Source organism: Triticum aestivum, chromosome 6B, assembly GCF_018294505.1.
Source record: "Triticum aestivum cultivar Chinese Spring chromosome 6B, IWGSC CS RefSeq v2.1, whole genome shotgun sequence".
NCBI classification, from domain to species: domain Eukaryota; kingdom Viridiplantae; phylum Streptophyta; class Magnoliopsida; order Poales; family Poaceae; genus Triticum; species Triticum aestivum.
The window spans coordinates 400,387,332-400,399,816 of NC_057810.1; positions in this window are offsets into that span (position 1 = coordinate 400,387,332).

Genomic DNA, 12,485 nt, shown 5'->3' on the forward strand with positions numbered 1-12,485 from the left:
TGTAACCGTGACCGTCTCTTTTCGAGTGAGTTCGAGAAGAGAACACGGTCGGGTTATGATTGAATCGTAAGTAGTTCAGGATCACTTAGTGATTATTACTAGTTTGCGACCGTTTTTGTAGATTCTCATCTTATTCTTGTACTCGTAAGTTAGCCACCATACAATGCTTAGTCGCTTGCCGCAACCTCACCACTTATCCATTCCATACCCATTAAGCTTTGCTACTCTTGATACCCATGGTAATGGGATTGCTGAGTCCTCGTGGCTCACAGATTACTACAACAACAGTTGCAGGTATAGGTAATGCGATGATCTGACGCGAGTGTGATGCTTGCTTGTTTGGAGTTCTTCTTCTGCTTCTTCTTCGATCAAGGGATATAGGTTCCGGGTCGGGAGCCTGGGATTAGTAGGGTGGATGTTGTTCTTCTTTTTCGTTTGATTTCATCCGTAATCGGATCCTGCTCTTCTGTATGATGATTTCTATGTATTGATGAACTGTTGTACTCATGTTGTAGCCTGTGGCGAGTGTAAGCCTTTATCTTGTATTCTCATCTATTCAGTACATGGTATGTTGTAATGATGTCCACCTTGCTATGCGATCGAAATACGATTGTGCCCCAATCATGAATTCATCACGTGATTGGGATAGAGTCGCATCTTGGGCGCTACATGTTTCTTCCCTGGTAGAGAAAGCCTCGGACGAAGCAGGACACCGCTGAGTGTTGCAGCGTGAGCGCTCCATGATGTTGGAGGCCCTCGGGCTCAGGGCCAACCAGGCCCTCAGCAACATCTACGATGAGAACGTCTCCCGTCCACACAAAGCCGACGACGCCAGCTACCTCAGCTTCTTCACCCATGTCGTGACTCGCCTCGAAGGCAGGGCTGAGAGGGTGCACCAACTCGTCATGGAGAAGAGAGACCTTCTTGAGCGCGCATTCTCGCGCGTCTTTAGCCACCTTCTTTGCTCCGATCTTGATTTTGACTTTGATGTCGCGATAGCCTCTGTGTCTGGTGCAATCCAAGGCGTCCTGGCAAACTGGGTGGAATATCATGTGGACAACCTGATTGCGGAACTCGCCCCTGCCGATGACATGGTCGCACCCGCGACCGAAGAGGGCGGAGTTGATGACGATGATGGTGGCAGCGAGGACAATGATAGTGCATCTCACTAGGCTTGTATTTGTGACCCCATGGGGGCATGAAAGCATTTTTTTGCAGAGGGTTCCCCTATGTTGTATGAAACAATGATATGCCTTCTAAATAATTTTTGATGCCACTGTGAGCTGGGCGGTTCTTGACTGGAGTAGTTGGTATGAGTTAGCTTTTGGTGTTCATGACCTTGGACAAGTTCTTATATCGCAGAGACGCACTTCTCCTGAGGCGGGCCCTTTGGAGCCCCCGGTCTGTGAAACCCCAGGAGGGGCTTGCAAGAGCTTAGGATCTCCCGATGCGCCCCTGCCGAGCGCCGAGCTTTGACGAAGCGTGAGAGGTGCCCGGCGCTGAGTGCTCCCAAGGCCAAGTGTTGAATACACCTGATGCCAAGAGCCATGTGCCAGGCATGGTGCGTGCCTGCTGGCTCGTTTGGGAGCACCGTGCAAGGATCCGGGCGCCAAAGCTTTGGCAGGTGTGTGCACGGGCGGACCCGTTGCAGTCGTGTCCTCGGCCCCGAGGGGGCCATGATGCCACTGGGGCTAGCTCGGATGCACATGCCGTACCCAGGACCCGCTCACGGGGCGTGATACGTCTCCGTCGTATCTATAATTTTATATTGTTCCATGCCAATATTCTACAACTTTTACATACTTTTGGCAACCTTTTATACTATTTACTTGGACTAACATATTGATCCAGTGCCCAGTGATAGTTCCTCTTTGTTGCATGTTTCTATGAGAATTATGAATATAATTCCGATATTGATGCATTTATTGAGAAAGTCTCTGCTGTCCAAGAAGAGACTAATATTTTGCAGCAATCTATGGAAGAAGAAATTGAGGATACTGCGAGCTCATTAGATGAAAAACATGACAACGAGAGAGAAGAACAAAAGGAGGAAGAGCGGATTGATCACCCATGCCCACCTTCTAATGAGAGTAACTCTTCAACTTATACATTGTCTAATTTCCCATCGTTCTTACCGAAGGATGATTGCTATGACAATTGCTATGATCCCTTTGATTCATTTGAAATACCTCTTTTCGATGAACTTGATGCTTGCTATGCTTGTGGCCATGATGGCAATATGAATTATGCTTATGGAGATGAACTGGCTGTAGTCCCTTGTGTGAAACATGAAATTGTTGCTATTGCACCCATGCATGATAGTCCTATTATCTTTTTGAATTCTCCCAACTACACCATATCGGAGAAGTTTGCGCTTATTAAGGATTAAATTGATGGGTTGCGTTTTACTACTACACATGATGATTTTGATAGATATAATATGCATGTGCTTGCTGCTCCTACTTGCAATTATTATGAGAGAGGAACCACATCTCCGCCTCTCTATGTTTCCAATACGATAAAATTGCAAGAAATTGTTTATACTATGCATTGGCCTTTACTTGATGTGCATGAATTGTTCTTTTATGACATGCCGATGCATAAGAAGAGAGTTAGACTTAGTTGTTGCATGATATATATTACTTTGTGCTCACTACTAAATTACAAATAATTGTTAATTAAAATTGGCTTTGATATACCTTGGGATCCGGGTGGATCCATTACTTGAGCACTATATGCCTAGCTTAATGGCTTTAAAGAAAGCGTTGCCAAGGAGACAACCTGGCAGTTTTAGAGAGTCATTTATTTCTGGTGTGTTCTTTGATGAAGTTTTAAAACAAAAAATAAAGAGGGGAACCTAAAACTTTTTCAAAAAGAAAAGTGAAAGTGAGAGAGACGAGCATTGTTTAAGTGGGAGCATGCCTTGAACTTTGTTCATGCCCATGGAAACTTTGTGAATCTTAATTACAGAAACTTTTCAACAAAATTAATTATCCCCTTGTATAAATCCATTGTATTATAAAAATTATGTGCCAAGATTTGCCTTTAGGATGATTAGATTGCTTGTTTGGTTTGTGCGGTGCAAAAACAGAAACTTTGGCTGTAGTGCGCAATTTAACATTTTTTACTGGAAAGTCAAACGCTTCTGAAACTTTTTTCATAGTACTTCTATACAAATTGTTTATTTTTTCCTAATTTTTCAGAATTTTTGGAGTTATAGAAGTATGGTAGATGTTCAGAATGTTGCAGATTGTCCTGTTTAAGACAGATTCTGTTTTTGATGCATTGTTTTGCTTGTTTTGATGAAACTATAGATTTTATCGGTGGTATAAGCCATGGAGAAGTTATAATACAGTAGCTAAAATGCAAAGAAAATATGAATGGTTTTGCAATAGTACTTAAAGTGGTGATTTACTTTGTTATACTAACGGATCTCACGAGTGTTTTGTTAAGTTTTGTGTGATTGAAGTTTTCAAGTTTGGGGTGATATCACGATGGGTGAAGGAATAAGGAGTGGCAAGAGCCTAAGCTTGGGGATGCCCGAGGCACCCCAAGGTAATATTCAAGGACTCCCAAGCAACTATGCTTGGGGATGCCCTGGAAGGCATCCCCTCTTTCTTCTAACAATCATCGGTAATTTTACTTGGAGCTATATTTTTATTCGTCACATGATATGCGCAAATCTTGGAGCATCGTGTGCTTTTTATTTTTCTTTTAATAATACACCATGATGGTATGAGATAGTCCTTGGTTGATTTATAAAATGTTCTCTGCACTTCACTTATATCTTTTGAGTATGGCTTTATAGAATGCTTCATGTGCTTCACTTATATCATTGGAAGTTTGGATTGCCTGTTTCTCTACACATAGAAAACCGCCATTTGTAGAATGCTCTTTTGCTTCACTTATATTTGATAGAGCATTGGCATATCTTTTGTAGAAAGAATTAAATGCTCTTGCTTCACTTATATCTATTTACAGAGTCATCGGGATATGGTCATTCACATGGTTAGTCATAAAATCCTACATAAAACTTGTAGATCAGTGAATATGATATGTTTGATTCCTTGCAATAGTTTTGCGATATAAAGATGGTCATATTAGAGTCATGCTAGTGAGTAATTGTGGATTTGTAAGAATACTTGTGTTAAAGTTTGTGATTCCCGTAGCATGCACGTATGGTGAACCGTTATGTAACAAAGTCGGAGCATGATTTATTTTTTTATTGTCTTCCTTATGAGTGGTGGTCGGGGATGAGCAGTGGTCTTTTCCTACCAATCTACCCTCCTAGGAGCTTGCGTGTGGTACTTTATTTCGATAGCTAATAGACTTTTGCAATAAGTATGTGAGCTCTTTATGACTAATGCTGGGTCCATGGATTATACGCACTCTCACCCTTTGACCTTTGGTAGCCTCTCTTGTACTGCGCAACTTTTCTTGGTACCATACACCCACCATATACCTTCCTCAAAACAGCCACCATACCTTCCTATTATGGTGTTTCCATAGGCATTCCAAGATATATTGCCATGCAACTTCCACCGTTTCATTTATTATGACACGCTTCATCATTGTCATATTGCTTTGCATGATCATGTAGTTGACATAGTATTCATGGCAAAGCAACCGTTCATAATTTTTATACATGTCACTCTTGAGTCATTGCACATCCCGGTACACCACTGGAGGCATTCATATAGAGTCATATTTTGTTCTAGTATAGAGTTGTAAGTAAATAAAAGTGTGATGATCATCATTATTAGAGCATTGCCCCAGTGAGAAAAGGATGATGGAGACTATGATTCCCCCACAAGTCGGGATGAGACACCGGACGAAAAATAAATAAATAATAATAATAAGAGGCCATAAAAATAAGAGAAAAAAACAAAAAATGAGAGAAAGGGAGAGAAGGGGCAATGCTGCTATCCTTTTACCACACTTGTGCTTCAGAGTAGCACCATGTTCTTCATATAGAGAGTCTCTTGAGTTATCACTTTCATATACTAGTGGGAATTTTCATTTTAGAACTTGGCTTGTATGTTCCGATGATGGGCTTCCTCAAATGCCCGAGGTCTTCATGAGCAAGCAAGTTGGATGCACACCCACTTAGTTTCATTTGTGAGCTTTCATACACTTATAGCTCTAATGCATCCGTTGCATGGCAATCCCTACTCACTTGCATCGATATCGATTGATGGGCATCTCCATAGCCCATTAATTTGCCTAGTTGATGTGAGACTATCTCTTTTTTCTCCCACAACCACCTTATTCTATTCCACCTATAGTGCTATATCCATGGCTCACGCTCATGTATTGCATGAAAGTTGAAAAGGCTTGAGAACATTAAAAGTATGAAACAATTGCTTGGCTTGTCATCGAGGTTGTGCATGATGAAATACTTTGTGTGGTGAAGATGGAGCATAGCCAGACTATATGATTTTGTAGGGATAACTTTCTTTGGCCATGTTATTTTGAGAAGACATGATTGCTTTATCAGTATGCTTGAAGTATTATTGTCACTACTGCAGGATGCTGCTAACGCGACACTATGATTAGAGACCCCTTGACGAAACTGTGTGCGATGCAATAATCGCAAACGGTGGTGTAAAAAACCATCAAAAAAGGTGCAAAACTTTGTGATGACTGATGCATCAAACACGGTTCAGATTTTAGTTGTGTTTGCGATGCAGGGCATACGGTTCAGTTAAATGAATTGTTTGCGACGTGGAGGAACAAAACAAACAGGCAGCCAGATGAAGGTGTGTGCGATATACAACATACGGTTCACTCGGATGAACTGTTTGTGATTAGGCAACACAAAAGAAACGGTTAGGCAGATCAAGGTGTGTGCGATATACATCGTGCAGTTCACTCGGATGAACTGTTTGTGTTGAGACAAGAGAACAGAAATGGTTCGATATAACAATATGTGTGTGTACGCGGAAAACGGGTCTGTAATCAGAAATGTGTGCGAAGACCGATAATAACACAGACGATTGCTTCTAATAAGACGTATGTGATATGCTCTGTCTACACAACATGTATTGGCCATTGGGGGACGGGCGGTCATCCGGGTACGCCATAAGGATGCGAAGAGGCATCCTATATCAGCAAGGACTAGTTGTTCCACCAGTAGCTCATCTAAGAGAACTCTCAAGTTAAGTGTGCTTAGGCTGGAGCAACCATCAGATGGGTGACTGGATGGGAAGTTGTGTTGATGTTAAATTAACTGATAGGATGGGTCATTTCGGTAAAAATGACCGAAATGACCCGTTCCCTCAGCTAATTTAACCTCGAGGTCCTTGTTTTTTATTTTTATTTTATTTTTAAACATATGGTAAAAAAAGGTCTACCGCATTACTTTTTGACAATGTGTATACGTGGCATACAGTTGATCCATTCGACCTGTTTGTGATGGAATAATCTGTGTGTGTTGTGGGCAAACGCTTGCTAGTGTACAACTATTTGCGATTGATGAATTCATCAGCGACGGGTTCCCTAGTGTGGTCTGTGTTCATCTCATCATCATCTACTTCTTGTGCTAGCTTGATGTTCCTTATATATGCTAAGTTTCCATTAATTGATGGCATTCTATGAACACACCACTATTTCCCGCCATTTCCTCACATGTTTACCGCCACCCAGCGGTATTGCACATAAACCTAGGCACCGCGTGACACATGGAGGTAACAAGCGCAGCCTATAACACATCCACCTTTTCCAAGCATGCCAACACACCAAAGCGCCGCCTCTGCCATCAACCTCGTCGGCGAGGAAGACCAGAAGGCGCCACCGCCCGTCAAGGCCGCGGCTCCCCAGCAACGCGATGGACGACACCGTGATGCGCGTCATTGCCAGGGTTGAGCAGACCCTTGGTGCATGGCGCTTCAGCGCCGCAGATCAAGATAGGTATGTCAGTGCAGAGAGGCTGCATCTCACCGCACAACATGATCGATGGCGCGCCATAGAGCAAGCTAGGTGCGTCCGCACCGATATGCTGCGGCTCCCCGCAAGACGAGACTATTGGAGCGCCACAGAACGAGAGGTGCGACGTGTCGCACAGCAAGAGTGGATCCATTGGTGCTTTCCTGCTGTCGATAGGGCGTCGCAGCTGGGTACACATCCCGTCAGTACCCCCGTTCCTTGCCAGTAGTGGGCACAGGCCCTCTGCACCGTACTTGCACCAGAGGCCGGTCGCGTCGTACTTGCATCGGACGCCCGCCGCACCGTTCGCATGGGTCGCGCCGTTCGCCTTGTCCACGGCCCGCTCGATGCCAACGCGCTGGTCGGTAGGCTCGACCGCCTTCTTGGTCCAGTTGTCCACCTAGGCGTAGTAGAGGAACATGGTCGTCGCATCCTCCAGGTGGTGATCTCCGATGAAATAGCCAACTTGGAGCTCGAGATCGCGCTCCAGATGTATGGCGAGCATATCGACCGCTTGGACGAACGCATGCACGAGTTCAGACAGAGCCAACAGCTACCATAGGCAAGGGCTGCTGGTCATGGTCTCATGGACGCGTTTTATTTTGTTGAGTCGTTTCGATATGGATAGCTATGTATTCACAGGAATCATACTATTGCTCTATTTATTGCTCTGTTTCAGTGTGTGCACTCTGTTTTCCGTTCTTATGTGTTTTGTTTCAATGTGTGTTTATACGCTTTCCATTCTGTACATGTGGATGATAATAGATAGATTCAAATCAGTATACAAAAAAAGATAGATAATGGAATTCATAATATATATAATATTAATTGTCATTAGTTCATCATAGAATATATATAATATCATCACATATACGTGATGATACTTAACTACTAGGTACAATGCATAAAATTGAAAACGAACAATACTAAAACTAATAACCCTCCTGGGGCCATTATTCCAGCAGCCCCTCGGCAGCAGCTCCCTGATGCATGGAGTCTTCCCAGAGCGGAGGCAGTACTCCACCTCCTCCGCCTCGCAGCGCTTGACGTGTCGATATGCCAGCGAATGCGCGCGGACGATCTTGCCATTTCGTTGGGCGCCCACTGGAGCTCCTTGTCGGTGGCACGATGGAGCTTATCGGCCCAGCTCCACGCAGCGATGAGGCGCCTAGCGCCTCTGGCCTTCCTCGTGAAGTACCTGTCTTCGTGCACCTCCTCCGCACGATGACGCGCCCGCCCCCAAAGCTCTGCTGCCTCCTTTTTCTAGGCGGCATCACGGGCTTCACAGGCCGCCTGGTACCTGGCATCCTCCTCTGCCATCTCCTTCTTGAAAGCCACTTGCCTGGCTTTCTCAGCCGGCGGCAGCAACTTCCAAAGACAAAGATTGTACTGGCCCCAAAACCAATCCAAAGTTGGGGGGTCTGGCGCAACCTCGTCCGGTGGCGCGTACGTGTCCTCGTCGCTGCTCTTCGAGTGAACGTCCTCGGGGGGTGGCGACTCCTCGTCGGCGCATGGGCAGACCAGCGGCGCCATGGCAGAGATTTGAGAGAGAGGGAGGGTGAGCAAGGGGAGGATCTAGATGAGAATGCAGGTGGGACGACGTGAGCAAGGTAGTATTTATTGCCGGCCAGAATCTAGATCGACGAGAACAGTACACATGCCGATCGCCAGAATTTACAAGTACTGTAGTATGAATTACACACGATTCCGCAGCAAAATCCGTGTGTGAACATAATAGCTGATGCTTCCCAATGCAGAACCGTGTCAGATTAATAAATCTCGCCACTCACCTTCCAAACCTCGAGGCGCGAAATAGAGTGCCAATCGTGTGGGGCCGGGTGTCTTGCCAGATTTTACATTTTCTTTTCTCAACACCAGATATTTACATGTCTGGTGATTTTTTAACTCGCACATAAGTACACAAATATGATTTTTCAAACCGTTATGGTTAGCTGTTGCATGTAGATGTAGTTCAAATTTGAATTACGGTCATTAAATGGCTAGAAAATCACTTAAATGTCTTCAAAAGGTCAAATGACCCCTGAAATATTCCAAATTTTCACATGACAGTTGTACTAGTGCACATTACACGTAGAAAAAATTTGAAGGCCATAAGAGGAAGCTATTTGTCTTTCGTCATCAAACATGCATTGGTCCCTCTCGGAACCACGAGCCTTCTAGTGAGTTGCTCCGGTTTGTGAGGGGTATGTGTCCAAACTTTTGTCTAATAGGCCAATTTTTGTACCACATCATCTTAGTGGCATGACATTACATCAAGCAAGGTTTCATGTTTTCCTGATCATTTTTTTCTTTTTTTGGAATTAAAATGCCATGGCACTCCATGCATGTATCCATGCCGTGAGACCAATATGTTTGTAAATTCCTTCTAATTTACTACACATGGAATTAACTCGCACACAAGTACACAAATATGATTTTCAAACTGTTATGGTTAGCCGTTGCATGTACATCTAGTTCAAATTTGAATTACGGTCATTAAATGGCTAGGAAATCACTTAAATGTCTTCATAAGGTCAAATGACCACTGAAATTTTCACATGACAGTTTGTATCAGTGCACATTTAACGTAGAAATTTTTTGAAGGCCGTGAGAGGAAGCTATCTGTCGTTCGTCATCAAACATGCATTGTTCCCTCTCGGAACCACGAGCTTTCTAGTGAGTTGCTCCGGTTTGTGAGGGGTGTGTGTCCAAACTTTCATCAAACAGGCCAATTTTTGTACCACATCATCTTGGTGGCATGACATTACATCAAGCAAGGTTTCTTATTTTCCTGATCATTTTTTATTTGCTTGAAAAAAAATGCCATGGCACTCCATGCATGTGTCCATGTCGTGAGACCAATATGTTTGAAAATTCCTTCTAATACACTGCACATGGAGTTAAATCGCACACAAGTGCACAAATATAATTTTTTAAACCGTTATGGTTAACAGTTGCATGTACATCTAGTTCAAATTTGAATTATGGTCATTAAATGGCTAGGAAGTCACTTAAATGTCTTCAAAAGGTCAAATCACCCCTGAAATTTTCCAAATTTTCAAATGACAGTTTGTATCAGTGCACATTACACGTAGAAAAATTTTGAACGCCATAAGAGGAAGCTATTTGTCTTTCGTCATCAAACATACATTGTTCCGCCTCGAAACCATGAGCCTTCTAGTGAGTTTCTCCGGTTTGTGAGGGGTGTATGTCCAAACTTCCGTCAAATAGGCCAATTTTTGTACCACATCATCTTGGTGGCATGACATTACATCAAGCAAGGTTTCCTATTTTCCTGATCATTTTTTTTCTTGAAAAAAATGCCATGGCACTCCATGCATGTGTCCATGTCGTGAGACCAATATGTTTGAAAATTCCTTCTAATTTACTGCACATGGAATTAACTCGCACAGAAGTACACAAATATAATTTTTTACACAACTATGGTTAACCATTGCATGTACATCTAGTTCAAATTTGAATTATGGTCATTAAATGGCTAGGAAAACACTTAAATGTCTTCAAAAGGTCAAATCACCCCTGAAATTTTCCAAATTTTCACATGACAGTTTGTATCAGTGCACATTACATGTAGAAAAAATTTGAAGGCCGTAAGAGGAAGCTATTTGTCTTTCGTCACCAGACATGCATTACTCCCTCACGAAACCACGAGCCTTCTAGTGAGTTGCTCCGGTTTGTGAGGGGTGTGTATCCAAACTTTCGTCAAATAGGCCAATTTTTGTACCACATCATCTTGGTGGCATGACATTACATCAAGCAAGGTTTCATGTTTTCCTGATCATTTTTTATTTTTTGGAATTAAAATACCATGGCACTCCATACATGTGTCCATGCCATGAGACCAATATGTTTGAAAATTCCTTCTAATTTACTATACATGGAATTAACTAGCACACAAGTACACAAATATGATTTTCAAATTGTTATGGTTAGCCGTTGCATGTACATCTAGTTCAAATTTGAATTATGGTCATTAAATGGCTAGGAAATCACTGAAATGTCTTCATAAGGTCAAATGACCCCTGAAATTTTCCAAATTTTCACATGACAGTTTGTATCAGTGCACATTTCACGTAGAAATTTTTTAAGGCCGTGAGAGGAAGCTATATGCCGTTCATCATCAAACATGCATTGTTCCCTTCTCGGAACCATGAACCTTCTAGTGAGTTGCTCCGGTTTGTGGGGGGTGTTTGTTCAAACTTTCGTCCAACAGGCCAATTTTTGTACCACATCATCTTGGTCGCATGACATTACATCAAGCAAAGTTTCATGTTTTCCTTTTTAAATTTTTTAGAATTAAAATGCCATGGCACTCCATGCATGTGTCCATGCCGTGAGACCAATATGCTTGAAAATTCCTTCTAATTTACTGCACATGGAATTAACTCGCACACAACTACACAAACATGATTTTTCAAACTGTTATGGTTAGCCGTTGCATGTACATCTAGTTCAAATTTGAATTACGGTCATTAAATGGCTAGAAAATCACGTAAATGTATTCAAAAGGTCAAATGACCCCTGAAATTTTCCAAATTTTCACATGACATTTAGTATCAGTGCGCATTACACGTAGAAAATTTTTAAAGGCCATAAGAGGAAGCTATCTGTCGTTCGACATCAAACATGCATTGTTCCCTCTCAGAACCACAAGCCTTCTAGTGAGTTGCTCCGGTTTGTGAGGGGTGTGTGTCAAAAAAATTGTCAAACAGGCCAATTTTTGAACCACATCATCTTGGTGGTATGACATTACATCAAGCAAGGCTTCATGTTTTAAATTTTTTGGAATTTAAATGCCATGGCACTCCATGCTTAATTGTGTCATAGCCGTTAGACCAATATGTTTGAAAATTCCTTCCAATTACTGCACGTGGAAATAAATCGCACATAAGTACACAAAATATGACTTTTCAAACCATTTTGGTTAGCTGCTGCATGTACATGTAGTTCAAATTTCAATTACGGTCATTAGATGGCTAGAAAATCACCTAAATATCTTAAAAGGTTAAATGACCCCTGAAATTTTCCAAAATTTGACATGACAGTTGTATTAGTACCACAAATTTTCTTGTACATTTAATACACCATCCGTTGCCACTTTAATCCAAATTCGTCTTTCACAGTTAATTAAAATATCTACAACATCACACACAGTTGTTTTGTAGGAATCGTTTGCGATGGAAATTTCTGGTCTACTTAAGTCTTCCTCCTTAAGCTTCGCCGGCTCATCTACTCTAGTGCTGGCAACCCCCGAATCCACAAATCCCGATCCCCATTCCCGCACCCCCTCTTGCAAAGATGACGTCATGGAAATGCTTCGTGAAGGCCCGTACGATGACCGCCCCCCCCCAAGCGCCGCCACCTGCGCCTAGAGCGCTGATGCCTACGCCGTGAGTGTCGCCGTATCCGCATTGAGCATGTCCGCTCCTGTCGAGAGGGCGTCCACGACAGCCACCAGGACAGCTACAGCAGCCGAGACGGCTACAGCAACTGCTGCGACGGAGGCTGCAAACTCCGAGAGTACTCGAGCTGCCATCCGT